This window comes from Pleurodeles waltl, chromosome 3_1 (genome assembly GCF_031143425.1).
Source record: "Pleurodeles waltl isolate 20211129_DDA chromosome 3_1, aPleWal1.hap1.20221129, whole genome shotgun sequence".
In the NCBI taxonomy this organism is placed as follows: Eukaryota; Metazoa; Chordata; class Amphibia; order Caudata; family Salamandridae; genus Pleurodeles; species Pleurodeles waltl.
The window spans coordinates 439,170,285-439,197,897 of record NC_090440.1 but is presented as its reverse complement, the minus strand read 5'-3'; the positions used below and the strand labels follow the sequence as shown (position 1 = coordinate 439,197,897).

At 42.0% G+C, this 27,613-nt stretch overlaps 1 long non-coding RNA gene across 1 annotated transcript in view; it reads left to right on the top strand.

The window, feature by feature from the left end:
- LOC138284202 (uncharacterized) overlaps positions 1–27,613 on the top strand; it is a 350,079-nt gene that overhangs the window by 279,012 nt on the left and 43,454 nt on the right. Inside the window, exon 4 of the long non-coding RNA XR_011201357.1 lies at positions 9,643–9,813. This is a non-coding gene — a long non-coding RNA (uncharacterized lncRNA). The remainder of the gene's footprint in view (positions 1–9,642; positions 9,814–27,613) is intronic.

Below are 27,613 nucleotides of genomic sequence, written 5' to 3'. Positions count from 1 at the left end.
TGTGGATCACCCTGACAAGGATTGTGGCAGTTGCTTGAGCAGGGGTTCACCCTCCTTGCTAGACCAACAACCCGATTTCTTACAATAACATATGTTCACCCTGATTTGGCTAGTCTGACTAATATTTTACTAGGAGTAGGAATACATGTTCCTGAAAAGGGAGTCTGCTTGCATGCATTTAACTTTGCTTGACTATGCTGATCTGAAAGACGATCAAATTGTGCAGTTTCTAAAAAAAGAAAAAAAATGCTAGTGAATTGAGATATTGTGAGACAAAAATTTTAAGTCATATGATTCGTTATCATTTAGTGTGAAGAAATGTACAGATGTCTGCTGACCCTTACAAGCCCCCGTACCAAATTGCCTACTGAATGGTTATTTTTAGCTTAATTGCATATGTATCAAACTGATCAAATTCCAGTCCCTCTCATTTGTTTGGGGTTTCATGGTGTGGCACTATCTGAGTGCTCACCCCCTCTACTGTAAATACATAAGGTGTACCAGTTCAAATATCTACTCATATCATTGTAAGCATTATTGTTTATTTCATGCAGCTTAAATTGCTTGAAGATAAATGCTATTGTATCGCCTGTCTCAATGTGACTTACCACTACATTGAAACACTACACCACGTCATCATATTCTCTCCAGAGGGAGGTATAGAAAGCCATCTTTTTATTTAAATTTTCCTTACACTGTTAATGTAGGAAACGCAATGTAAAATGCAGGTTGATTTAGTGGTATGGGTGCAGACAAGTGTTCTGCCTTGGATTTTGATGTGCTTGTTGTGGAATTTCATCTTATCTGGAATTCATCTTGGGCCTTCTAGGCCCTGTTATACTAAATGAAAACAAGGCCTGTTTGTTGAACCACTCATGACCTAGATGAACTTTGTTTACTGTTCTTTTCTGTTTGCTCAGAACACATTATGACGCAAGGATTGCTATCAAGACAGCCCTCATGAAATATCATTGCATGCTAGCTGAAGAAATGTACTATCCTGTGTAAGTGCCGTCTGTGATAGATGGAAGGCTACACCTTGCAATATGAGACACTTAGACTATGTTCTGTAATTTCCTTTCTGTATATTACCTTACCTTATTTAGTGCGCTATAAAGAACTAACGATAACTTCTGCAATGTTCAAGAAATGATCACATGTCAATGTTGAGAATTAATGAGATGCATGAACATGGATTATGGCTTGCACAAATAAAAGCTCATGTATGACTTCCTTAATTTGGACTGCTTGGATTTGGCCTCTCAAGTCAGTAGTCTCCGTGCACGTAAATAAAATATCTTTCATTATACTTAAAGGGCTGTTTGGTCTTTGGCTTTGTTCCCGAACTGAAAAAGCTTCAATACTGTTATATAACATAGATGGCCCTCTAAAGGAGCTAAGATTGGATGAATGTTTCTGACCAATAATGTATTTAACCACTTCCTCTACACATGCCAAAGAAAATACATCTGGTGTGGGCATCTGAGGGATGTCCTGCTGCAAAAAACAGCCTCAGGAGTTCCTAAGGCTGTTTTGTGTTTTCAGTGAAATGACAATCAGCGTGCATGGCGCGCTGATGTCATTTCACTGCAAATGAAATTGAAATGAGCATATAGGCTAATTTCACTTTCACTGCCTCAGTGCTCGCGGGGCTGTCTCTCCCCATTCCAAAGGTAGCCTTCAATAGTGGATCCCTGCTTGGGGATCACTGCAGAATGGCGATTAGTTTACTACCTAGCAGTTGAGGCTACCAATGTCACTACTCCCAGACACAAATGGGAAATGGGAACAGTCTTTCCCATTTCCCATCCCTCAGCCACAGAAAACTGTATCGGTGCCCCATATCCACAAGGCCGCGTTAAGCCAGGGAAAATGCCTTAATGCCACATTGTAGACATGGTGCACAGCGCCACTGAAGCATCTCAAAAAGTGATGCTGAGGTGCGCTAAGGACTTGTAAATAAGGCCCATTGTGCGGTGCAGTTCAGTCGTTTGCTCTGGGTACCTTCGGTTCTTGGAGAACCTAAAAACCCTAAATATCCCCAAACCCAGAAGGGTCTAGAAGACGTAATGGTATATTGCCTTTGTCAATCTGCCATCATGACAAAAAGTTACAGATGACCATTTTTCCTATTCATTTTCAGTATTTCTTTTTTTCAAGAGTTATTTTCCTTGAGAAAACCTTGAGGGATCTACACAGATGAACTATTGCTGAAATTAGAAAGCTGTCTACTTTTCAGAAAGCTATAGCTTCTCTATATCACCCATTGGTTTCACCCTGGTTTCCACCACTAACTGGAAGGAGTTTGTGAGCACAAAAAGTAGGGAAAATAGCCTACCTCTTAGAAAAATGCTAAAATTGTGGGACAATTTATTTTTTGATTCCGCTCTGCATGTTCCTGAAAAGCTTAGAAGCTGGTGATTTTTGTACAGCAATCCATTTGTGAATGCCATTTTTAGGGAAAAACAGCACTTTTTCCCTACTTTTCTCTAAAAAATCAAAATGTTTCAATATTCTGCCTATTGTCTCAGTCCTCTCCAGGGGAATCAAAAAAACCTGGGGCACCTTTAAAATACCCAGGATGATGGGAAAAAAGGACAAGAATTTGGTGTGGATAGCTTCTGTGCACAAAACGTTATCGAGGCCTAAACGCAAACTACCCCAAATAGCCATAAAAAGGGTCCAGCATTCGGTGGGGGAGGGACCAAGAGCAAAAGGGTTAAAACTTTGTGAGAATGTAAACATTAGCCCTGTATATTCTACGCCACTGGGACTACATTCTTGGAGATGATGTATGTCCTCGATGTGCTCTCTTAATCAATGGCTGCGTTCACCCACATCATGTTCTGTCCGAGGGGGCCCATCTCTCATGGTGTGTATAGCCACTACCTGTTGCTTCTAAGCAACACAGAACTTCAAAATACTCTGAAACAGCAAAGAGCGTCATTTCAATGGTTTTAAAAACTCAAAATGAAAGTGAGCAAGCCTTTCCTGTCATCCGCAATGTAACATCCTCTCACACACTATCATCTTTACTTCTACCTTTTCCACATTTTTACCTCATTTTCAGTCCCTATTTATCACCGCTGACTCCACTCAACTTCTCTTTTATCCCCTTCCTCTTTAAGCTCCTGGCTCGTGTGTTCTCCTTTAAGTAATATCTCCATGGCATTTAAGAGTTATGAATTGGCATGTCTTCACTGTAAGAAATACCATTATTTTGTTTACAATTAAAATGTCATGAAAAAGTGTCGCACCATAGAGAAATGTGTGCTATGTTTGGGAAATTCAGTTGGCACCACGTTTAATATTAGAGGTAAGTCATTTAAAGTAAGAAATCCATGTCAAGGGCGTTGCGTTCAAGGTGCACATTCTGTTCTCACTAGGGGAAAGTGTTTTCACGAATTGTAGCCGCAAACGGTGTTAATAAAGGTCAGACAGCCAGTCAGAGAGGTGAGCACACAACTGCCATTTCTGGGTAGGAGCAGAGCGCATAGAAACCCCAAGCCGGACCACTCAAGGTCTTTCTTCCACACTATCCCACCAAAGAAGGGAGGCAGAGATGGAGGCTTTAGTCAGGTTATGGCATTCGTGGGGAAGCAGATAGTGGGAAAGATAGAGTCGACCCCATAAAGCCCGATTTTGTTCCTGTCCTGATACAATGTTCCCCTCTGCCCGTGCCCCCTTGTTTACTACCAGATAGCCAAGCAGAACTCTGGGTAAGACCACAGCGAAAGCCTGTAAAAGAAATATGATGACCAATCTGATGGCGCCACTTTTGGATGTGTAAACTGTGATTTAAAAGACTGTTGCTGTCGGTCCGATCCAGCTTTCTTACCTGGGTTATAATGATGTCATTATATAAGTACGGGCAATTTCAACTGTCAATGTTGACATGACTTTGATAGTAAGATGCACTTTTTAGGCAAAAAGGGCTAAGGTCTATGTAAAAGCAATTGGCTCAAGTGTTATTCATTGCTGTGTTCACAGAGGCAGCACCGAGTGGACGAGCTGGAGACAAGAGCAAAGTGAAAGGTTACAGGTCAGAGAGAAGTCGAATATGAGTTGAACACACTCATACAATGTGACACAGAGTGTCGGATTGCACTTTCCACCTTTTGAATGCTGTCTTGGACTCCAAAATTGAGCGCTCACAACGACCCACATCTAATCTCCAGTTACCTTCAGTGCACGTTTGCTTTGAGTTTCACATTTTAAATATTAATAATCCACGCTCTGTCCATTGTCTTCAAACAATTGAAAAGTAAAAGCAAAGCAGGAAATAAAGAGAAGCAGGCTTCCAGGACCGATGCGCGGCCGCATCATCATGTTACCTGGCAGCCATTGTGGAGCCGCTGCTTGTGGCTGGTGCGACCCACGGTCGTTCCAGGATTAGGGCGTTGCTAAAGAAAATACATGCTCCGTGCTGCATGCTATACTGGCGCGACTGGTCCTGTATCCTATACTGGAAATATTTAACTCGATATAACCTAGGGCAACACATGATTTACTCATTCAGATCATCCACAAACTATAGCTAAATTAAATTCACAAAATAGAGGCTCAATGCATGCGGACTCGGTTCGTTTAGGGGCTCAACAGATATAGTAGCAGAGAAGGATCCTCGAGCCTCCGTCACATAAACCTGTCCAGGAGCAAAGGCTTTCTGCCTCTCAGTAAGGGACATAAAGGTGATCCCGGAAGGAGGCTGTTTAAATAAAGTTTCTCACTGAGGGTTGCCTGTTATCTCCTATGCATTTCATTTATGTCACTCTCAGTTCTGTGCGAATCTGGGGAACATGTCTGCCCATATAAATATCTACTCCTAAGAGAAATCTTTTCTGGGAAAATTGAATAGTTGTGACATGTGGTGGTTTTGTGTGGTATTAGTGATAGCTAGCTTTTGAAAATGAGATTAACAGAGAGCGAGCAAGAGAGGAGTACTGTGGAGTTTTATTTTTAATTGTTTTCTAAATCCGTACCTCCTCTGTTCTTAGATGTGAAGTTAGAGAAAAAAGTCTACCGAGTATTTAAATATGCACATCTGCAAAAAGCAGATGGTTGGGCTAAATCAATCTACTCAGGATTCCAATTTAAATCATGACTGTAGCCGCGTTGGGCCAGGTTCACTAATGTATGAGATAAGATGAATGTGGGCAGTGAAGCATTTAACATCCTGGTAGGAGTGTGGAAGCCTGTAATGCACACAGGTTTCCTGAGCATCATTCATACAGAATGCTAACCCAAGGTAATGCAGAAGTTAGATATGCATGGCTCTTACATAAACATAGGCCTACGGTTCACCAATTGATACAGGGACAGAAATGTTAAGCCTATAGCCAAAAGTCTCATTAATGGTATGATGATTTCCTCAACTGTGCAAATATGTAATCAAATCATTATTAAAGCGGTAAAACATTTTTAGGAGATGTAATAATGCTACACATAAGCAAAGATACACAGTCAGATAGTAAATCACACAGGGATCCACAAGCGTGATCCTATAAATCATTTGTTCCAATTTAGAGTTCATGCAATTGAGTAGTGGAAGGAACGAAGCAAATATATGGCCAAAGATTTGTAAATCGAGATTGGTCGTCCCAGGGTCAGGTCATACAGACAACTACCCTCCTTTTTAAAAAATGAGCAAGCAGTAGTATTCTCTATTACAGATTTACGGACCTGATGTATGAGACATTTTTCCAGTCGCAAACTGGACAATTCGCAGAATTGGGCCGTTTGTGAACAGAAAACAGTATTTTGCGATATACAAATGGAATTTTGTGATTCGGTAATCTAATACCGAATCGCAAAATAGGTTTGCGAGTTGGTATTAGGAAGGGGTGTGTCAGGGATGTTCCTTCGTAATAGCGAGTTGCAGGGGGATGTAAGAATGTTTTGCGACTGCAAATGCAGTCGCAAAACATTCATAGTTAACCCTAACTTCAAGTTGGTGGTAACACATTTGCAAACGTGAAGGGTCCCTTACGTCCCTAAGGGACCCCTTCCCCTTTGTGAATGTGGGTGCAAACAATTTTAGGAGCAGGCAGTGGTCCCACGGACCACTGCCTACTCTTAAAAAATGAAAAGAAAACATTTCAGTTTTCTTTTTGTAGTGCATCCCGTTTTCCTTTGAGGAAAACGGGCTGCATTACAAAAAAAAGATTGCTATATTAAAAAAACAAGCACAGACGTGGTGGTCTGCTGCCATCAGCAGGCCACCATCCCTGTGACTATGGCCATTCCCAAATGGGTATCAAATTGCGACCTGCCTCATTAGTATTAATGAGGCAGGTCTCTTGTGACCCATTTTGGAATCACAAACAGTGTTAAACACATTATAATACATATCAGTTTGCGATTTCCTAAAAGCGAATCAAAAACACTTGCTATTAGGAAACTGCAAACCTCCAGGTACATACATCTGGTCCTACACCTCAGGATGACTTCTATAAATCATTAAATTTCAGCAACGTGAACAAAGTTTTACTAACTTTTTGAACACCCAAAACCATAATTCGTGAAAGTGCTAAGTAAACACTCCTTAGCGTGCAAACAGGTAAAATGTAAATTGTTTGTACATCAGCTCAGCTATAGTACGTTACTAACATCTACTGTGGATTGCTTGCAGGCATCCACAAATTAGATATGTAGCCAAGATGACCAAATCAATGGGCACCAGGGTAATAACTTTGTAGCTAGACAGTGAACAGTTCATATTCTGGCTCAAAAAGGATAACTTTTATTTTTTTACTTCCCAAAAAAGCATTATGTATGGCTGCTGTTGAAGACCTCTATTATGTACAATTCTCCCTCCAAATATTTTACTCTGTGTGCAGCAATGGAATGTTTGTGTGCACACATTTGTTTGCTATATGTACTGCAGCCCCCGAGGTAAGCAATTAAGTGAACATGTGAAATACCACTTGTATGTGACAATTGTGAGGGGCTGGGTAAGCTTATAATTTAGGCTGTGTCGTAAGCATGGGGCATATTAATACATAAGTCAGCACATTTATATTTATTTGTGAGCATAGATAAGGCCAGATCAGCTACTGTTTACACAGTAGCTAATTTGAGCTGATCTGCCCTGGTGGATCCTACCAGCACTTATTTTGGTGGACTTAGACTCTTTTGTCCTCTAGGGAGAGAGGGGAAAACCCATTGGTCCAGAAGCAAGGCCCTTTAAAAATGTGTCACAGAAAACCAGACTGCATACCTGTCCTTACAGGCCTGCGGCCACCCAAGCCCAGCCATTTCCCTGAGTAGCTGAGACAGAAAGCGAAACGCAAGGCAGCAATTATGCCGCAGTAGGCAAGGTAACAGGAGCTTTTTATTTATAACGCATACAGAGACTTGCATAGGTACAACTGACCAAAGGGCCAATGATAAAATGTTCAAAAACCTTGTGTTTCAAGCGATTACGAACACAGGCCAAAGGGAAAAGTGAGGGAAGGTAAAAGGAAAATAAATAATACCATACCATGCAACACAGAACAGCGGCATCACATGTGATACTGATGATGTCACCCCGATGGGCCACTCATGCACAGTAGAGATTCACTGCACATTACTGCCCACCATCCCCTACCTGAGAGCTGGTTACTTACATCAATAGTTAGGCAGTGCAGAACGCCTTACACAGTCACACAGCACAGACTTGAAGTAAGGCTGCAAACCTATCAAGGACCCCTGAACAAGTACTCTTTGTCGAAACAACCTCCGAGTTAACCTGTTCGCAAGAAAGCGCAATGACGGTCTTTACTAGACCAGAACAAAGAGCCTGTCTGTGGTCTGGAACTCAGACAACTACATAGCTATGTAGTTGCAAGAGAGAAAATACGTTACGCACTTAAACTTAAATTCTATGAAGCAGCTTTCAAATAGTTATAGTTAGACAAATCAAGGTGCAATTATGTAGAGTATAGCTGAATATAGTCGCACCTGTCACACTGGCATATACATTTTCTTAAGTCATATTTGACATATATGCATTTCATCACTTCTAAAGTCTGTTATGCCATTATCATTCCATGTGGTTAGAGATCGCTACCTCAATAAATATTAGGCTAATCTAATGTTGCGCTGTGGCTACATGTATTTTTTGTCACATTACACAACTAAGCAACACATCAAAGCAAGTAAAAGACTGTTCTATGGTATATCTCACACTCTTGTCACTTAACATATATATGAAGAGCTATAAATCACATATAGGTATTGAGATGCCTATTGGTAGGTGACCCTAGAGAAAATTGTCCATGCTTTTGTTTATATGGCTTAACCTTCGTAACAGTCAAGTTTTGCTTTTTCAAGGTGAAAATCTGAGCACAACAGTTGTATATCATGATATCCAGCACAAAAAACAGTGTGTTAATAAAGGTATTTTGTGATAAATAGTTGTTACAGGTGCGTTGAGTCTTTCCCCCACTGTCTGTAAAGACTTCAAAAATGTTGCTTATTTTACAAAAATGATGTTTTTTTTTTTTAATTAACCCTCCTACCATTCCACATTTCTGTCCCTTTCGGCTGCCCATTAAGCCCCTGTGGTGCGCCTTGCTTGTTGTAAAATGTATTTTAATATTAAATGCCAGTGTGATTGTTAGGAAATCTGAAACTCACCCCCAATCTTGCTGACGAAGCTACGCCCCTTATTGTAGCCTTGTAGCCTTAATATAGAATTATGAAGATACATATTTAAATGTGTGTAGGTGTTATCTATCTATCTATCTATCTATCTATCTATCTATCTATCTATCTATCTATCTATCTATCTATCTATCTATCTATCTTTATATATATATATATATATATATATATATATATATATATATATATATATATATATATATTCACTTAAAAACCAAAGTTTATAGGGATGTTATAGTTAGGCTCACATTTTAAATATACAAAACCATGGCTCACATTTTAAACTTACAAAAACCATAGATATTCAGGAGTTAGAGTTATTTGAAGTAACTACAACTCAAGCCCTATGGTAACTATAACTCACGCCCAGTTTTCTCCTCAATAATTTTACAGCAAATATTACAATGATATTATCAATGATGTTATCAAAAAGGTCATGAAGGTTAGAATATGTGGGATAATTAGTAGTGCATGGCGAGGGTGCGAGATATAGAAAACAACCATGAAGTGTTTCAGTAGAAAACCCCCAGCCAAAGGGCTGATCTCAAATTTAGCAACTTCTCTGTAATATCCATATGTAGACCCCCTTGAGTATGTTCTTGGAAAAGATGCACTGACAAAAAAACCTAAACCTTTAAATGAATCAACACTATTGACACTGGTTGTGTGAACAAATCCATATTGTCTGTTTAGAAGTGGCTTCCATGTTTGAAATCATTTGGGTGTTATGCTAAAGTGGCTGTATACCCATGCGATTTGGGAAATGTAACTGTCTAGGTTGAGTATCAAAATTGTACAAAAGCACGTCGATGTTTGCCAAATGTGACACGAGCAATGCTTTAAATTGTATAACAATCTTAAGACAATGGCAAACGCTTTACGAATATTAAATATTCTCGGGAGATGAACAGTTGTACGTTTAAGCAACTGATTTCTTTTTTTAGAAGGCTATACTCGCGGTTTCTCACCTGTTTTCTTTTATTCCCTCCATAGATCACAAAAGGCAGCAAAGGGACGTATCAACTATTGTACCTGCATCAACACCTGGCTCTACCTCTACTCAGGCATGCGGCTAAATTGAGACGCCCCTTGGAACTCCTTTCTTCCCTTTAACCACAGTAACTTCCAGTGATACAAAGTAGAAAGAAACATTTGTTTGGTCTGGTACGTATTCATATGGTTTTTAGTCAAGTAGTTTGGAATATCTAGGGAGTAGGTGTAATTCATAAGTGATAAAATTACACAGGTTAATTCCACCCAAAACAAGCTTGTAAACATCGTTTATTTGTGATTTCTTAAATGAAGCTCAAACAAGTTACCCAATATCACACACTTTTTCAACAGAGACATTTAATCAATGACGATAACACTATGGAAGGATAAATGATAATTATACACTTGCAGAGTTCTTAGCAGTCACTGCTCCTTGCTCAGAGATAGCAGCAGCAGGTTATTTCACCAATGAGTTATCTCGCTGGCTTTAGAAGAGAATATGATTGGCTTCATTCAGAAAGTCACATTTGTAGGCATATTGCAGTTTCCACACCTAAAGAAGAATTAGTTGCAGGCGTTATAGCAAGGTCATAGTAGACTTAGCTGTGGAGAGAAGGTGACCCTGTCTCAAGTTCACACGTGCCGAAGAATTCAGGTATCTCTCGGGCTCTAGTCAGGCACATTGATTAAGCATTGAGTAGGCCCTGGGGCAAAACTGGTATCTGTACCTTGTCAACATGCTGAATTTAATCTATGCCTTGGGTACTGGGGGTGGGTAGTTTTGAAGAAATGTCGAATTAATACGCCTGAAAATCACATTTGAATATGTCCATGGCGGTTTTAGGATCTCTGCATGTCTTCTGTGATTAATACTGCAAAGCTGAGGAGGTAAGCACGCCCTTGGAGCCTTAGAGCACTCAGTGACTTTAGAACACATATAAGAGGTGGGTGGGAGGGGGATGTTCTGGAAACCATGGCAACAAATGCGGAAGCTAACTCCCCACGGCAGAGCTTTGGGCACTCTCACCATGAGGAGGGGTAAACAGAAGCAGGTAGAGTCTGCAGGCCATGAAATGCAGCTAGACTCACAGTAAGCAGCACAAGGATCCTCTGTTGTCAGCCATACAGAGCCTGTTGGAGAGATATAAACTATAACACATTCAAATGAAATATCAACAACTTATGCAGTTATAAATTAAATTATGAGTATGAAAAATAAATCAACAGAGTTAAATATTGTTTAGAAAATGTATACATTCTCAAGATCACAACATTATAGGCCAATTCACCCTCATCTGGTGGGTGCCACCCTCCTTGGACTGATCTGTTACTTCCAAACAAGCTATAGATTTCAAAGAGATCACCCACCCAGTAAAGGTACTGTGCCATTAAACAATGTTTGCATCTCCATAGACTTCAATGGTATCATCATTCAAAGAACTCGCTGTCACACTCTTTGAAGACTCAAAAGGTTGAGAGGTATGTTTATCAGTAAAAAACTCACGTAGACTGTGGTAGAGCAAAGTAGGAAGGTTCATTTCATTCTAAAAATCATTTTTGCAGCACTCATCACATTCTCCTGTGTTGTTGTTATTAAGGAAGTTTTCACTTTTAACCTACGCTCCTCGTTTTTTTATGTTACTATTTTCTTAATGTTGCTTGTAACAGAGTTTTCAAGTGTACAACATATGCAAGCTCTGAAAAAATGGGTGATTAAGAAAACTTTTTTAAATAAATAAAATAATGAGCTTTATTTCTTCTGAGTAGAAAGTATGGTAGATGATCTCATAAATGATTGTACTTTGTTAATAGAACTGTTCACCAAGGATCCAGCTCTTAGTAGAAATGGTAAATCAGCTCACATAGGTTTACCCCTACGTTTGAGTGTAGATTTACATTTTCTTTGAATTCTAAATGGTTTATCACAGTGCTGAGAAAAAGCTGTTTTGTTCACATCTTTTCCAGAGTATTCATAGAAGATATTTGTTAAGTCCCATTTCTGTCCATCCAAAGGCATTTAGATATTCAGTGCTTACTACCCCCGATGTGGCATCAAAGTGCATTTTGACGAGTAGCACGCTACTCCCGAACCCAAAAGGATTAGTGGCGTATTAATATAGGGAAATTGGAGTATAGTATTGGTATTAGTATAGAGAAATAAGAGTTATTTTAAGTGGCAGACATGTGAGTCTGTTAGTTAGATTGCATAGAATAATGGAGGAATAGAAGAGGGAAGAATCCAGAAAGTGTTAATGGGGAGATCATAGTAACAAGATGAGGTATGGGATGAAAAAAAGACAAATGGAGGAGGAGAGAGTCTGTTGAAAGGGATAAGGGAGATCATAGTTGTAAAATGAGGTTTAGGATGAGTCAAAGGAGAAATACATGGAAGGGCGATTTTAGTTGGGTTGTTTTGTAGATCATAGTAGTAAAGTGTGGGTTGGGGTGAGCCAGGAAGGCTAAAGGAGGGAAGAGTCTAGGAAGGGTGATTTTGTAGATCACAGTAAATGAAAGAGGTTTGGGATGAGTTAGAGAGTGGTGATATAGGATAGATTGAGAGGTATGGGGGAGACAGAGCAGTGCATTGGAGAGCGTGAATTTTGTTTTCTTTTTTTCTTGTACAGTAGGACTAAAGTGCTAAATATATAGATACATGAATACATAGAAAGGGAGTACATGTATAAAGAAGATAATATATTGTGATTTCAAGGTGTATTGTGTAAACACCGACTTTCAAGAATTTCAGAATTTGATGGTAATGTATTTGTGTACTTTTTTATAACAATATTTGTATTTCTCCTCAATATTTCAATAGTGAAATGCCTGTCGATAAATAGTTAAGATAATGTTTACCTATTGTGATAGTTAAATAAAATAAAGACTTATTAGCATCTAATAAAACAACTTATATAGAAACTATTCAAAGACCTATGAACATGTTAAGTGTAGAATAATATATTATGGCCCTCATTCTGACCTTGGCGGGCGGCGGAGGCCGCCCGCCAAAGTCCCGCCGTCAGGTTACCGTTCCGCAGTCGAAAGACCGCGGCGGTAATTCTGACTTTCCCGCTGGGCTGGCGGGCGGTCGCCTTCAGGCCGCCCGCCAGCCCAGCGGGAAAGAGGCTTCCACGATGAAGCCGGCTCGGAATCGAGCCGGCGGAGTGGAAGCTGTGCGACGGGTGCAGTTGCACCCGTCGCGTATTTCACTGTCTGCGCAGCAGACAGTGAAATACATTTAGGGGCCCTCTTACGGGGGCCCCTGCAATGCCCATGCCAGTGGCATGGGCACTGCAGGGGCCCCCAGGGGCCCCGCGACCCCCCCTACCGCCATCCGGTTCCCGGCGGTCGGACCGCCGGGATCTGGATGGCGGTAGGGGGGGTCGGAATCCCCTCGGCGGCGCAGCAAGCTGCGCCGCCTTGGAGGATTCAATGGGGCGGCGGTACACTGGCGGGAGACCGCCAGTGGTGCCGGTCCGACCGCGGCTTTACCGCCGCGGTCGGAATCCCCATTGGAGCACCGCCGGCCTGTCGGCGGTGCTCCCGCGGTCCTCCGCCCTGGCGGTCTTTGACCGCCAGGGTCAGAATGACCGCCTATATGTATATATTTATCAGTAAGTAATATATACATTTGTTATGCAGGTGTAAGGAGTATGTATATAATTTAAGAAAAAAACACAGTTATTATACATATTTGTACAAAAAATACACATATCTAGATATTTACATATAATCAAATTATAAATGCTTATATACACCGGGATGTTTGAATATGGTGATTATGAAGGAAAGGGCCAATTTTTGAGTAGTTTTCCGAAGATAAGACAGTTATCCGTGGATCTTATATTTGGAGGTGATGAATTCCATTGTCGGGCTGCTTGAACAGAGAAAGATGTAACGCCTATTGCCTTTTTCTTGTATGGTGGGATTTTTAGGTGAGGTGCTAATCTTGAGCGGAGGTTCCTTTGTTGAATGCATTTGGTGATTTTATTCCTGACGAAAAGTGGTCCTGTTCTATATATTGCTTTGTGGGTGATACAAAGCAGCTTGAAGGTGGATCTTCTGGCAACTGGCAATCAATGTAAGTCCCTCAAGGCAGAGGAGATGTAGGCTTGTGGCTTTACATGTGAGAGTCGTCTGGCAGCAGAGTTTTGAATTCATTGTAGTCTTTTCATAGTAGATAGAGATGATCCATGTTAGAGGCCATTGGCATAATCCAGTTCGGACAGTACAAGAGCGACAGTAGCCTGGACCTTGTGTGGAAATCCCAGATGGGGGAAGATGTTTCACATTGTTTTCATGGTGATGAAGCTTGATCTTTCTAATTTGTTCACTTGGGCATTCATTGTTAACTTGAAGTCCATAGTAATTCTAAAGTTTCTTACTTCTTTAAATACTTTAGGAGGTGGTCCCAGATCGTCAGGCCAGGCGCAAAATGGGTCCTAATTTGTCCCATCGCCGCATCTGGGTATTTCATTTTTGGAAGCATTCAGTTTGAGATGGCTCCATGGTATTCACTGATCAACGGCTCAGAGAGACCTGAAGGTTTGTGAGTTTCCAATGTCTTTACATCATTCCTGTTTAAATTCTATTTGTGTGTCATCCACATGGTTGTAGCATGAGAACTGAAATTCATTGATCATTGCCGGTAATGACTTCATGTAGATGTTGAAAAGCATGATTAAGATGATTGAGCCTTGAGGGACCCCGGCTTTTGTGAAGTATGGTTTGGATGAGAAAGGGGGAGTATGGATGACATTTGTTCTGTTTTGAAGGTAGGGTGTGATCCAGTCGAGAGCAGTCCCTTCTATGCCAGCTTCATAGAGTATTTGTATTAGGGTGTCATAGTCAACTGTGTCAAAGGCAGCTGAGAGGTCCAAGAGAGGTAATGCAGCAACTCCATTGTGGTCTACTGTGTTTTTAAGGTCATCCCAGATGGAGATGAGGGCAGATCCTGTGCCTCTTACTGGGCAGGATCTAGTTTAGAAGTCTGAAAGTATGGCGTTATCTTCAATGAATTGTGACATCTGCGTAATTGCTGTTCTTTCTATCAGTGTGCCTAAGAAAGGTCAATTTCTAATTGGTCTGCATTTGTTGGGGTCCTGTGCATCCTGGTTTGTTTTCTTTAATAATGGGCCTATGTATGTCTTTGTGTGGGATTGTGTGTGATCTGATGTAGGTTTAGTGTGATTGGGCCGGTGATGATAGTTTTTAGATGGGGCATATGGGTTTGTCAAACCAAATGTTTAGGTCCCCAGAAATACATAGCTTGGAGTAGAGTGTTATAAGGTTTGAAACTGTGTCTACAAATGTGTCTGGAAATGTTGCATTGATAGGTGGTGGTCTGTAAAGGAGGAGGAAGTTATTCTACTTGCTTTTGCTGCACATACATGTGCCATTAGTTCTGGTAATTGGGTTCAAAATTGGTCATTTCCCTTTGGAACAATATGTTTGCTATCACATTTGTCTGTGTGTACTCAGAATATGACTATATGCTTGCAAGGACTACATGTGTTTTGTCAACTTTATGGCAATGATATATCTTGGCAATGATATATCCAAAGACCACTGATGTAAACAGAATAAAAGATTCACATTTTTTAGTCTGCAAAACGAACACAATAGCTAGAGCCATCACGTTAAAGCGATTCAAAAAGCTATTTATTAATTCCATGGAGCTTAATAGCAAAATTCAGGGCACCAACCACTGGGTAATTGCTTGGATGAAAAAAATAATAGCCTCTTCTTGGGAAATATAAAGAAATAAACCACAATTAATTTTTCTGAAGCCACAGCTGGAAAGCGTAGTTGGTGATTCAAAACCACTGCAGAATCCAAAGGAGTTATTAAAGCTCTGCCTGTGCTTGCAGCTAAATAAGAGTTGAGACCGCATTGTTAAATGATATTAGCGCTCTCTGTGAGTTTACTCAGATTTACTGATTCACATTCATAAACAGAGCTAGCTAATTGGCTCTAATACCATCAAGTCTCTGCTGTGCCCTTCTCCTAGGCTCAGATATTATCTATAATGCACTTTCAAAAATAAGCCTTTTTCCTTTCTAGTCGTACAGATATCTTCACACCTATTTTTAAAATGGAACACACTGCTACGAGTATTATTTTTTCATTCATGTGTACAAATGTGTGTGCCAGGTACATATCTATTGGCTGCAGTTCATGGTTGAGCTGCCCATAAGTGTTTGGATCAATCTAAGTTCAGATGTTTATGTATGTATGATGCTATTCAATTGTCATAATTAGGTAATCGCAGAGTGTTCGTACATCTGGCCCTATATATTTTTGTCCTTCACTTTCTCACCCTTTCTCTGTGTTTGTTATTTGTAATCACCTCAATTTCCTGGATTTCGGCTGTGATATGCTGCCCTCATAATGGCACTTGTCCTACTTCCCCACAATGTAGCATGTCTTTAGGAATTAGAGCACAAGTAATGCTTACAGTGTGTGAAATTCACATAATTTGCTTTTTGTGTAGTTAATCAAAATTTACAAAACATTGTGGGAGACTTCACGTTTATGTGTTCACATGTATTTGTGGTTGATGGTTACCACGAATGCACATTCAGAGTGATTATTTACAGTGAGAGTATCATAAATGCTGCGCCAATTACAATGGTATGACACAAATTCAGTAATGACGGGAATTTCCTTCTCTTATGTGCATGGGCCAGCAAGAGAAGAATAGAGTCATTGGACTACTTTAGTGCAAATCAACTAGAAGTCATCAAGGACCACAGCTGGTTGCCCTAGCTTGTCCATTGGTATACCTCGCACTTCCCGTAGTTTACCTGAACTCGAGGGTCACAAAGGTGGCAGCAGAAATACAAAATAATGAACATGAGTCAGGAAACCCTCTTTACTTGTTAGTTTCCTCCCCTTGTCCTTTACCTAGACCCTGTACAACAAACAGGAGCTGCTGAGGAGAGGATGGTGGGACAAATGGTCAAGCCTGTTATTGAATGAGGTGGCTAAAGGGTGTATAATGTTACATCTTCTATCTCTGGCACTTTGATGAATCATTATCCATAGCTGAGTGATAATTAACCCTTCTAGCTCTATCTTTGGAGTGGGAAGAGATGATGTAGATAGCTAAATTAGGTAACTGCAAAAAGAAATCATCATACTTGAAAGCGCCCTTATTTGTGATACGCAATTCATCCGACTCGCAAATAGGCGAGTCGCAATTAGCGATTACCAAAATAGCAAATGGAATCGCAAATTGTGATTCTCAAATAGTGAATGAAATCACAATTTGCACATGATCCTTTAAAACATTAAAGCACTTTCTGGGTCAGGTGCTTGAGCCCCAAACGAGGAAGTACTCATCATGTCCATAGTGTGCAGCTCACTGAGAGGAGGTGGAGCAGACTGCTGCTGTAAGTGAGTATGTTGAGGCAAGGAGGACACAAATCCCGCCAAAAATGGCAAAGCAGTATTCAGAAAAAGAGTCTGGGGACAGAAGAAGAAAACTAAAGTTCACTGAAAAAGAGCTGCAAATCCTTACAGAGGAATGTTGTAGCCATCATGAGTAGCTCTTCGGCAAGGCCCCAATGACGGTCCCCGAGGCTCAAAAAATAAAAATCCGTCTGGAAATGCAGGTCAGAATCAACGCTGTTGGAGTGATAGAGAAGTCTGTGGATAAGATCCGCAAATGGTGGTAGAACAAAGGAGAAGGTGGCTGCCCGCCTAGCAGATAGTTGTGCCACAGGAGGAGGACCCAGTACAGTGCCAGCACCCACTGCCATGGAGACCCTAGTTGAAGGCACCATTGCACTAGAGTCAGTTGACGGACTTGGGCATATAGACACCTCACCAGCAGGACCCAACTCAGGTCAGTGCAGCTTGTCCCCTAAAAATGTCATAGTATACAGAGACATGCCTAGTTAGCCTTCACTACAGTCATACAAGTGCATACTGAGACATAGAGTACATTGTACACAGTGTAATATGCATTACATTTTAATGTGTATTTACAGTAAATATAAGTCAGGCTTAGACAAATCAAAATTGAACACAAACAGTAATTGTAAATTTCTTCTGCACTACAGACAGAGCTGCAGCGGACATAGAGGTGGCTGACTCAGATAACGGTGGGACCACTAATATGGATGAGAGGACAATTAACAGCACACATACTGTGCATCCCCACCATCACAAGGGCCCACCAGCAGTGTTGCATGTTCACCCCAGCATATATCTGAAGAGGGGTTCACTGCCCAAACACAGTCAAGCCCTGACACAGCACCTCTTGTGAGACCACACCAGCGGCGCATTCTGGGACATGGAAGGCCACGTCAAAGGCCAAGAGCTGTTGCACAGGCAATCTCCTCCAGTCCACAAACGTTTGACACTGACCAGGTGTTCGGAGGCATAGGAAACTCCATGTTACAAGTTTAATGCCTGCAACAAAAACCAATGAAAATCAAGAATAAAAGGTTGCAGACCATGCAACAAACAGTGTCAAGCAGATTTGCCAATGTGTCCAGACAGTTGGAAAAAAATCAGGATCACATGGACCTGAGGATGGACAGCATGACAATTGCAATCGAACAGATGTATGCCCAGCTTGCTACCTGGTACACAAACCAGAAGCATAAGGAGACCCATCTTGCTAGCAAACTGGACACACTAAGCTGCTGGGACCGAAGAGATGTTAGGAGGGCCACTGCCAAGATAGATGTTACAATCCATCAGTCGGGCCAAGTGGAAAGGAGGTGCTCCACAAGGGGAAATCTAGGAAGAGTGACCCAAAATAATTCTCAGGCACAAAAATGGGAGTACACACTTTAGACAAAAATGCAATGGAGAAACTCCTATGCTCCCCATAAATCGGGGGCTAGCCCACGGAGAGACATTATCTGAATCCATATGGTCAAAGGGGTTAGAACCCCACGGGAGGCAGGAGGAAAGTTTGCCAATATCAAAGCAAGGGTGGCAAAATGGGAGAACATAAATCCTTCCAAGAGGCAACTCCAGCCATGGATGGGGTAGGGATGGGCCAAGACCATGTATGAAGTAGGGAAAGAAGATGCCAATATTCCAATACTCATGGTTGTGAGGCGGATTTAGAGCACAAGAGGGCACAAAAAAACTCTAATCAGTCGACAATAATTTTTACTCCACTTTTTCTGTCTCTGGGGCCATGTGATATACTGAATAGGTCAACCAACTTAAGACTACTGCAACACATACCATCACTTGAGAACCTTGTGAGGGAAGATTTACTAACAGTAAATTTTAACACTTATACATGAATCAGCCAGAATGAATCTACTCTGACTATATGGTCCAAACAAAGTATTATCAATAGAATATTTGAACACGAGGGATTGCTGTGGTATAAAAATCAGCGAACCAACTACAGAACGCTACCTTGAGTTCTGGCTATCGGAAATCAATCAACACGCCCAGATAGGAAAATGTTTAGTGCCGTGAGAGGAAATCTAGCGATAAAGCCACTATTGACAGATAAGAAAATCACCGTACAGCTGACAAAGAACATCGGAGAGCCTCAACTGGGCGTTAGAAAAGATGATCATGGTGAAACGAGGGGACAAGGATGGGAATGGCTCTCTACAGCGCTGGCTGTCAAAGGGGAAACATATATTTAACCATAAAAGCCTCACTTTCAGAACACATAAAAGCCTTAATCTGAGAACACAAAAAATAATTAGTTGGAATGTTGCAGGTCTGGCCTCCCTTATAGCCAGCCCCAGTATTGCGAGCTTTGTCAATGAGATAGACATTATGTGCTTCCAAGAATGTTGGGCGGTGGAGCCACTAACTATATCGGGCTTTACAATAACCCAGTCATCGGCACAAAAAAAGAACTTGTTTGTAAGACATATTGGAGGACTTGCAATAAATGTCAAGTTAGACTTAGCCGTCAAAGTGAAAAGCAGGGAGAAATCGACAATCGACATACAGGTGCTAACCATATACGGCTTAGCCTTTACAAAAAGAACTATCGCAGTAACAGTCATAAATCTATATAAAAATCTCAGCCGATGGTCAAATCAATTGTATCCTTGTTGAAGGAATTCTTATATTAACACCCAGATCATGAGTATGTGATTGCAGGAGATTTTAATATCCCCCATCTTGGTCAGGAGATAAGGCCCCACGTCGACCCAGCAAGATCAAATCTAGAATCTTTGTTCAAAGAACATGACCTCAAAACAACTAATTGTAGTAAAACAGCAGTGGGTATAACCATTCCTACATTTAGAAGTATCTCTACGCTACATTATATCTTTCTAAACTCAGCACTGATGTGCAGATGCGCAACTCACATGGTGATCAATAGAACTAAAAGCAACCATAATCTAGTGGCCATAGAATTTGACCTAGATGCAATGAGATATGAGCCCTAGAAAACCAGAGGTCATCAATTAATATCTGGCCTTTGCCCATTGACAAAACAAATTAAATGGAGCATACCCTGCAAAGCAAAATATGAGGTCTGGAAACAGATTAATGGGCCAATAAACTATAAATCTGGGGAAATTGATAAATGGGGTCCCTGTGCATAAGGACTTGCATGCCTATCTGTCCACCAGAGAGCAGATAGACCCCACTGGGCACAGAAGACAATCGGGACGCAGAAAACAAACTGCTGGCAATGGGTTATTAACCAGAGAATGTACACAGATTAAAAGGAGATTCTGGCAAGCAGAAAGGAGCTATAGGAGAAACAAAACCCCCGCAACGGAAGCCAATAGAAGGCTCACAAGATTAAAGAGTATAGGGGCGCAATATGGAAGCTACGGCTAAAAGAGGCAGAAGAATGTTGGAATCGACTAGTGGCATTACTGTGACTTAGTAAAAGCAGAGAATTCTGGGATTATGTTAACCACCTTCTACATGTGTCCGCAACCACGACCAATTTGATTTCGACCAGTGAATGGGAAAGGCATATGGGGATTCTGTATGTGGATGAAAAGTATACAAACACCGAGGGTAGTACTGGTGGGCATCCGGAGGATGAGGCTCCAGATGATACCATAACACCATCACCATTAAAGCACTGCAAGAGGTGCTTGGTAGTATCAGGCGTGACGGAGCGCCTAGCCCCAATGGTTTTCCAGGGAGCACATTTAGAGATGATCAGGCGTTTTGGACTGAACCGATGACCGCCCTATTTAATGACTGTCTGCCCTTCTTGGTGGTCCCAGAGGCCTGGAAAGGCTTAATACTAGATCCCATTTTTAAAAAAGGAGACAACACCATGCCAGAGAACTATAGGCTGATAGCCTTACTGGATCTAGACAGTAAAGCCTATGCAAGGGCATTGCTCCAAGAACTTGAAAGCTGAATAGTAGAAAATTACATTTTACCCATATATCAAACTGGCTTCAGACCCAGCTCCTCTACCCTAGATAATGTTCTGGCACTCTCATACTTAGGCCAAAAAGCACTGAGACCATCATCCTAGCCTCTCTTTGCATGCTTCATGTACTATAGTGCAGCCTTTGATGAGGTCGTGCGTCAAATCCTTTGGAAGAAATTGGCGGACTGGGGGATACCAAGAAAACTGTTAGCATTGATAATGGCTTTATATTATGACTCCTGGGTGCTAATTACAATCACAGGCACACATGTAACCAGGAAGATCAACACCAACAAAGGATTAAAACAGGGCTGTGTTATTGCTCCCACCCTTTGTATTCTGTTTATGGCGGATTTGGGTGCATAACTGCTCAGAGGCAATACATTGCCTCCGAGACTGGGTTGACCCATGTTGCCTATAATCCAATGTGCGGATGACCTGGTCCTCCTCACTCAAACCCGGATGGGGCTAAAAAGGGGTTTGGACATACTACACAGCTACAATGAAAGAAATGTGTTAAAAGTAAATGCTGCAAAAACCAAGGTTCTGGTCTTTGGCCGACCAAGCAAATTAACAAAGAGTCTGGCAGCTCTGTCCGATAAACATAGAGACGGAAGACAAGTGTCATTACCTTGGAGTCTAGCTATCCAACATAGGGAAAACATCGCACAAGGTAGCAGCACTGACAGCCAAATCAGAGAAAATCTCCTATGCTCTAGCGAACTCTATCGCCGGCTTAAGGCACCGACATCAGAGCCAATAAGGAGAGTGATAAAGGCGAAATTACTACCAGAAATTTCCTTGGTCATCTTGCATTTCTGGGCAGGTTAACAACTTTATTGGGAATTGCCAGATGAGGGGCTTATAAAAGGGTATTTCTTATCCCCAGACCAACTAGACACACAAAGATACAACTGGAACTAGAAATAGTAAAAATTGATATAATGTGCAAAACGGACAAGATTAAGTTTTACCAGAGTGTCCATAAAGCTTGATAGGGGCCCTGAAAGCAATTTTTAAAGATGAAAATAGTAGCTGGGCCATTTACTTAAGACAGGCCGAGGAACAGTTCAAACTGGCGCCATCTTACGTATCAGATGCCTCACAAAGGCTTTGCTGAAGAAGAGGTTGAAAGAACTGGCCGCTCAAATCTCCAAGTAAAATGATACCTCTACAATAAGGAGCTGTGGATTTATACGAATCTTACCAAACACAAAAGCCAGCCTTATATGAGAGGGCCATTAGGAGCTCAAGCATTCCAGAACATCTTGCAAATGCAGCTTCTAACTCTCCCTATTTAGGACTATATGCGTAAATGGAAATGTTTGTAGGGGTATTCGCAGGAATGCACCCTGTGTCAATATCACACCAAGTTGATAGAACACCCGGGATGTTGTTGCCCATGTCTGTAAATAAAAAGTGTACACTGTTCCAAAAGAAGCTGTCTAGACGGACGACAAGTGTCAGTATTATGATAGGAGTGCCCTCAAGCGTTGTAAAAGGCGCTAGGCATCATCATTGGGCTAACTCCTCGTCAGACCGGCACTGCAATATCTGACGGGTCACCACGCATATGGTGCTGACACTGAACCGAAGATGGTATCGTGAGTCCGATGGAATATGCAGTTCGTGCTGACAATAAAAGGTAAGGAGAGTGAAAAGGAAGTTAAAATTGGCTCTGAACACTCAGTCTCTAAATTTAATTACTCAGAATGCGGTCAGGCCAAGATTAAAAACGAGAGAGGAGTACTTAGGGGAAATAATGGCCGCCGGTACTCTTCAGAAAGGGGAAGGAAGAGAAATACTCTATCCTAACACTGAAGGGTCGACATGTTTCGCGCCTGTGCGGTCAGACAATGATCCAATGGCGCTTCATCAGGACCGTGGTTAGTGACTTCTCCTATAGAAATATGAAGTAAGTGCTGAAAGGTCACTTACTATACGTAGACTAATCGTCAAAGTCAGTCAGAAAGAGAAGGAGAAACCAAAGGTGAGGAAGCAGCAGTAAGAGTGAGACACAAAGTAGGTCTGGAGTGATATGTGTGTGAAGCACACAAAGCAAATAAATGAGAGTAGGGGCAATTTAGGAACAAATATGTTTTGAGCAACAGTCATTATATTAATGTGTCAGTTTCCACCTGTGTTCCTACAAATGTGCTTGTTGGAGCATCTGCCAGATACCCTCTAAAATGCATTTAAAGAATATAACCTTGGAAAAAGTGGGTAGGCTAAAATCATTTAAACATATTTTCCGAAGTGGTCTGGAGGGAGGACCTCAAAGCCCTCTGTCTGCTAATTGAAATCATATCACTCAGCCCCTCCTTGGGATCTGAAGAGAACCAAACAAAACTACACAAGTTTCAGGAAACCTCTGAAAACAGAACTATTCAGAGTCATTTTCTAAATAAACCTTCCATACTCTCATGTACGGCAAATGATGAGCATCAGTTATGACCCCTAACCAACAAGACTGTATGATTTTTCTCAGGTTACACATAGCTCCTGTCCCCTTCAGTGATTGGAAGTAACCGCGAGGTTACACACATAACACTTTGAAATATTTGTATACTGTTGTTACCGTAACACTTCGCTTTATAATACAGGATGTAGCCTTAATTTTGAGAAAATATCTTTAGAAGAGAACACCATCCTCCCCCGTAAGTTCCAGAGGGTGATTAATCCTGACTAGCCAGCTACAAACTGGCAGGAAATAGGCAGCATTACACATGCCTGGAGCAGCATGCAAGTTGAGTAGGGATTTTCATACAATAGGGCCTCTTTCTGCACCCTTGCAGTGGCGTAACAAAACTTGAGCCCTACCCCCCCTGCAATGGACCCCCCCCTCCCCGAACCAAGACCCAGTAAGGAGCTCTCAGACCAGGGACCTGCCACCGGTGCACAGTGATGACCAGGGCGCGATGCAGGACTACGTGCATGAAGGCAAACCAACTGGCCCCAGACCCAGTAAGCGTACTGTGCTGAGGAGGTCCCTTGGAGCTCATGGCCCCTTCCGAACCAGGTGAGCTGCAGGGGATAATGTTACGCCACTGCACCCAAGAAGTTGGTGTGGTGTCACTATCAATGATATTGGTTCAAAAACTCACCACCCACCCTCCTACTAAAACTACCCATAGAAGTAGGGCAGCGTCATCCACTCATAGCATGACAGCAGAACGACAAGCATCTTACGTAACAGCAGAAGGACATGATTTGTCCGCAGACAGTATAAATAGAGCAAGTTGAAAGAAAGGACAGGTAAAAGGAAAGGAGGAAATGTTCCTTCATCACCTCGTGCTTAAAACTGGGGCAGCTACTTCTCTCTAGCTCTCTTACTCTAAATTTAATTATTCTCTCTCACTTATATAGCGGAATTATGAAACAAAATATGTTGCATCCTGGAAGAAGGCACGTTTACATGTTGGTTCTTTTACATCTGCAACTGCAGCTTTCGATGTTTCGCTAACTTGCGTTGGTAAATATGGCCATATCTTTTAATAGAATTTACATGTTAGTGTTTCATTTGGCCATACCACTGTGTTAATAAACAATAACCCATTTTATGGTATTTTCATCATAGGGTTTGCCTTTAATGATGATTACACTATTCAAGCACATCTAGGTAATGGTACTGTAGTGTATCTCGGGCTAGAAAAAAGATGGCAAAACTTCAGTTTTTCCGAGCCCGCTGTCAATGGATGACATTACTTCTGTTGTCGCCCAGCTGTGCCATTATAGGATTTTTTATGAGTCCTGTGAGTGCAATAACTACCCTTTTATGTGTCTAGTTTTCCTTTTTCTTGTGTTGAACAGGCACATACATTACCGTGGTTCGCGTGCCCTCAAAGAGGTGTTTAATCTATTCGGTGTTATGGTCTGGGTGACTACAAAATGATAGTAGCTTGCAGCATTGGGCTATGCTCTAAGGTGCAAATCTGTCATGTTTGTCCGTACCCTGCACTCAAACCTTCTTATGCCTCCCCAATGAGGCTTTCCAATTCCAAAGACAAAGTCACAGTACAAGGCCAGTTCTAGTGGGGCAGTTTTAGACCTGACATCCTTGTTGGGTTCCCCCCAAGCATTTGCCAGGGGCGCAGCTAGGTCAGTAAGATTGGTGGGTTGTGAGCTTTAGATTTTCCTACAATCATATATTGTTAAAATACATTTTAGCACAAGCAGGGCATATAAGAGCGGTTTGAGGAGCAGAGGAAAGGGAAAAGAATGCAGATTTTTAGGGGTGCTAAGTAAGTCAAACCACAATATTTTGAAAGAAAAACATTTTGAAGACGTTCAAAACAAAGAGAGGGAGAGATAGTGTGCACATTTTTGTCTGAGTGTATGTAGATATTCGTTGGGAAATCAAACAGACATCTCACCAAACCTGAGTGAAAATACCAATATCCAACTATTTACCAGACAATACATTTAATAGGGGGTTGTAAGACTCCAAACAACCCCTTAAGCTATGACCCACTTTTTGCCTTCCATCCTCCTATATTTGTGACTTTAATTTTGACTGCTTTAGGACTCTGCACACTTTACCACTGCTAACTAGTGCTAAAGTGCTTGTGCTCTCTCGTTTAAACATGGTAATATTAGCTTTCACCCAAATGGCACATTTAATTTACTTGACTCCATAGTACAGGGTCTGTAAATGAAAAGCTACTAGTTGGCCCGAAACTGTGTGTGCAGTTTGAAAGTGCCATTTCAGCTTGGCACAATAAACCTATTGCCAGGCTCAAACTTGACCTGGTAGTGAAAAACTCTTAAATTCGTTTTTCACTGCTGCAAAGCCTAACTCTCTCATAGAATAACATTGGGTTACTGTTAGAAATGGGGTTTTTGGTTGGCAGTCAGGTTACCCTCTGTCCAAGCAAAAGCCTTCACTCTAGTCAGGGTAAGTCACACACTATCCAAGATTATCCTGTGCCCACCCTCTGGTAGCTTGGCACGAGCAGTCAGGCTTAACTTAGAAGGCAATGTGTAAAGTATTTGTGCAATAAATCATACAATACCACCATATAGCACCACAAAAATACACCACACAGTGTTTAGAAAAATATATAATATTTATCAGGATAATTGTAGGTCAAAAAGAATAAGGTTGCAATGGAAAATTGTAGAAATATCACAGTACAGTGATATAAAGTGTCTTAAGTCTTTAGAATGTAAACAAAGTCTCTTTTAAGCACAAGTACCTGGTTGGGAGTGGAAAAATCTCCTCAGAGGGCCACAAGCAAAGAGGTGCGTGGAAAAAGGGTGTGTGCGTCGATTTCTCCCCAGCACACACGGACTTGCGTCGTTATTTTCCACGCAGGGAAGTCGGCGTCGTTTTCCGGCGCGCGGACAGTCTCTTTCTGTGGATCGCGGGGATTACCAGATGTCCCAGGTCTGTGCGTGGATTTTCCTGCTTGTTCTCCGGCTGCGCGTCGGTCTGCGGGGCTGCGCGTCGAAATTACGATCTCACGGCAGGCGTCGCGTCGATTTCTCCTCTAGACTTCGATCTGTGGGGCTGCGCGTTGAAATTACGATCTCACGGCAGGCGTCGCGTCGATTTCTCCTCAGAGGTCGGGCGGCGTTGTCCTTGCGAGGCCGTGCATCGGATCTTCGATTGTCCCGAGAGCGTCGCGTCGATCAGCGTCGGAGTGCGGCGTTTTTCTCGCCGCGAAACAAGCTGTGCGTCAAAAATTTCGGCGCACGGAGCATCCAAGTAAAGAGGGAAGTCTTTTTGGTCCTGAGACTTCAAGGAACAGGAGGCAAGCTCTATCCAAGCCCTTGGAGAGCACTTTCACAGCCAGACAAGAGTTCAGCAAGGCAGCAGGGCAACAGCAAGGCAGCAGTCCTTTGTAGAAAGCAGGCAGGTGAGTCCTTTGAGCAGCCAGGCAGTTCTTCTTGGCAGGATGTAGGTTCTGGTTCAGGTTTCTTCTCCAGCAAGTGTCTGATGAGGTAGGGCAGAGGCCCTGTTTTATACCCAAATGTGCCTTTGAAGTGGGGGAGACTTCAAAGAGTGGCTAAGAAGTGCACCAGGTCCCCTTTCAGTTTAATCCTGTCTGCCAGGGTCCCAGTAGGGGGTGTGGCAGTCCTTTGTGTGAGAGCAGGCCCTCCACCCTCCCAGCCCAGGAAGACCCATTCAAAATGCAGATGTATGCAAGTGAGGCTGAGTACCCTGTGTTTGGGGTGTGTCTGAGTGAATGCACAAGGAGCTGTCAACCAAGCCCAGCCAGACGTGGATTGTATGGCACAGAAGGATTTAAGTGCAAAGAAATGCTAACTTTCTAAAAGTGGCATTTCTAGAATAGTAATATTAAATCCGACTTTACCAGTCAGTAGGACTTTGTATTACCATTCTGGCCATACTAAATATGACCTTCCTGCTCCTTTCAGATCAGCAGCTGCCACTTCAACAGTGTATGAGGGCAGCCCTAATGTTAGCCTATGAAGGGAGCAGGCCTCACAGTAGTGTGAAAACGAATTTAGGAGTTTTACACTACCAGGACATATAACTACACAGGTACATGTCCTGCCTTTTACCTACACAGCACCCTGCCCTAGGGGTTACCTAGAGCACACATTAAGGGTGACTTATATGTAGAGAAAGGGGAGTTCTAGGCTTGGCAAGTACTTTTAAAT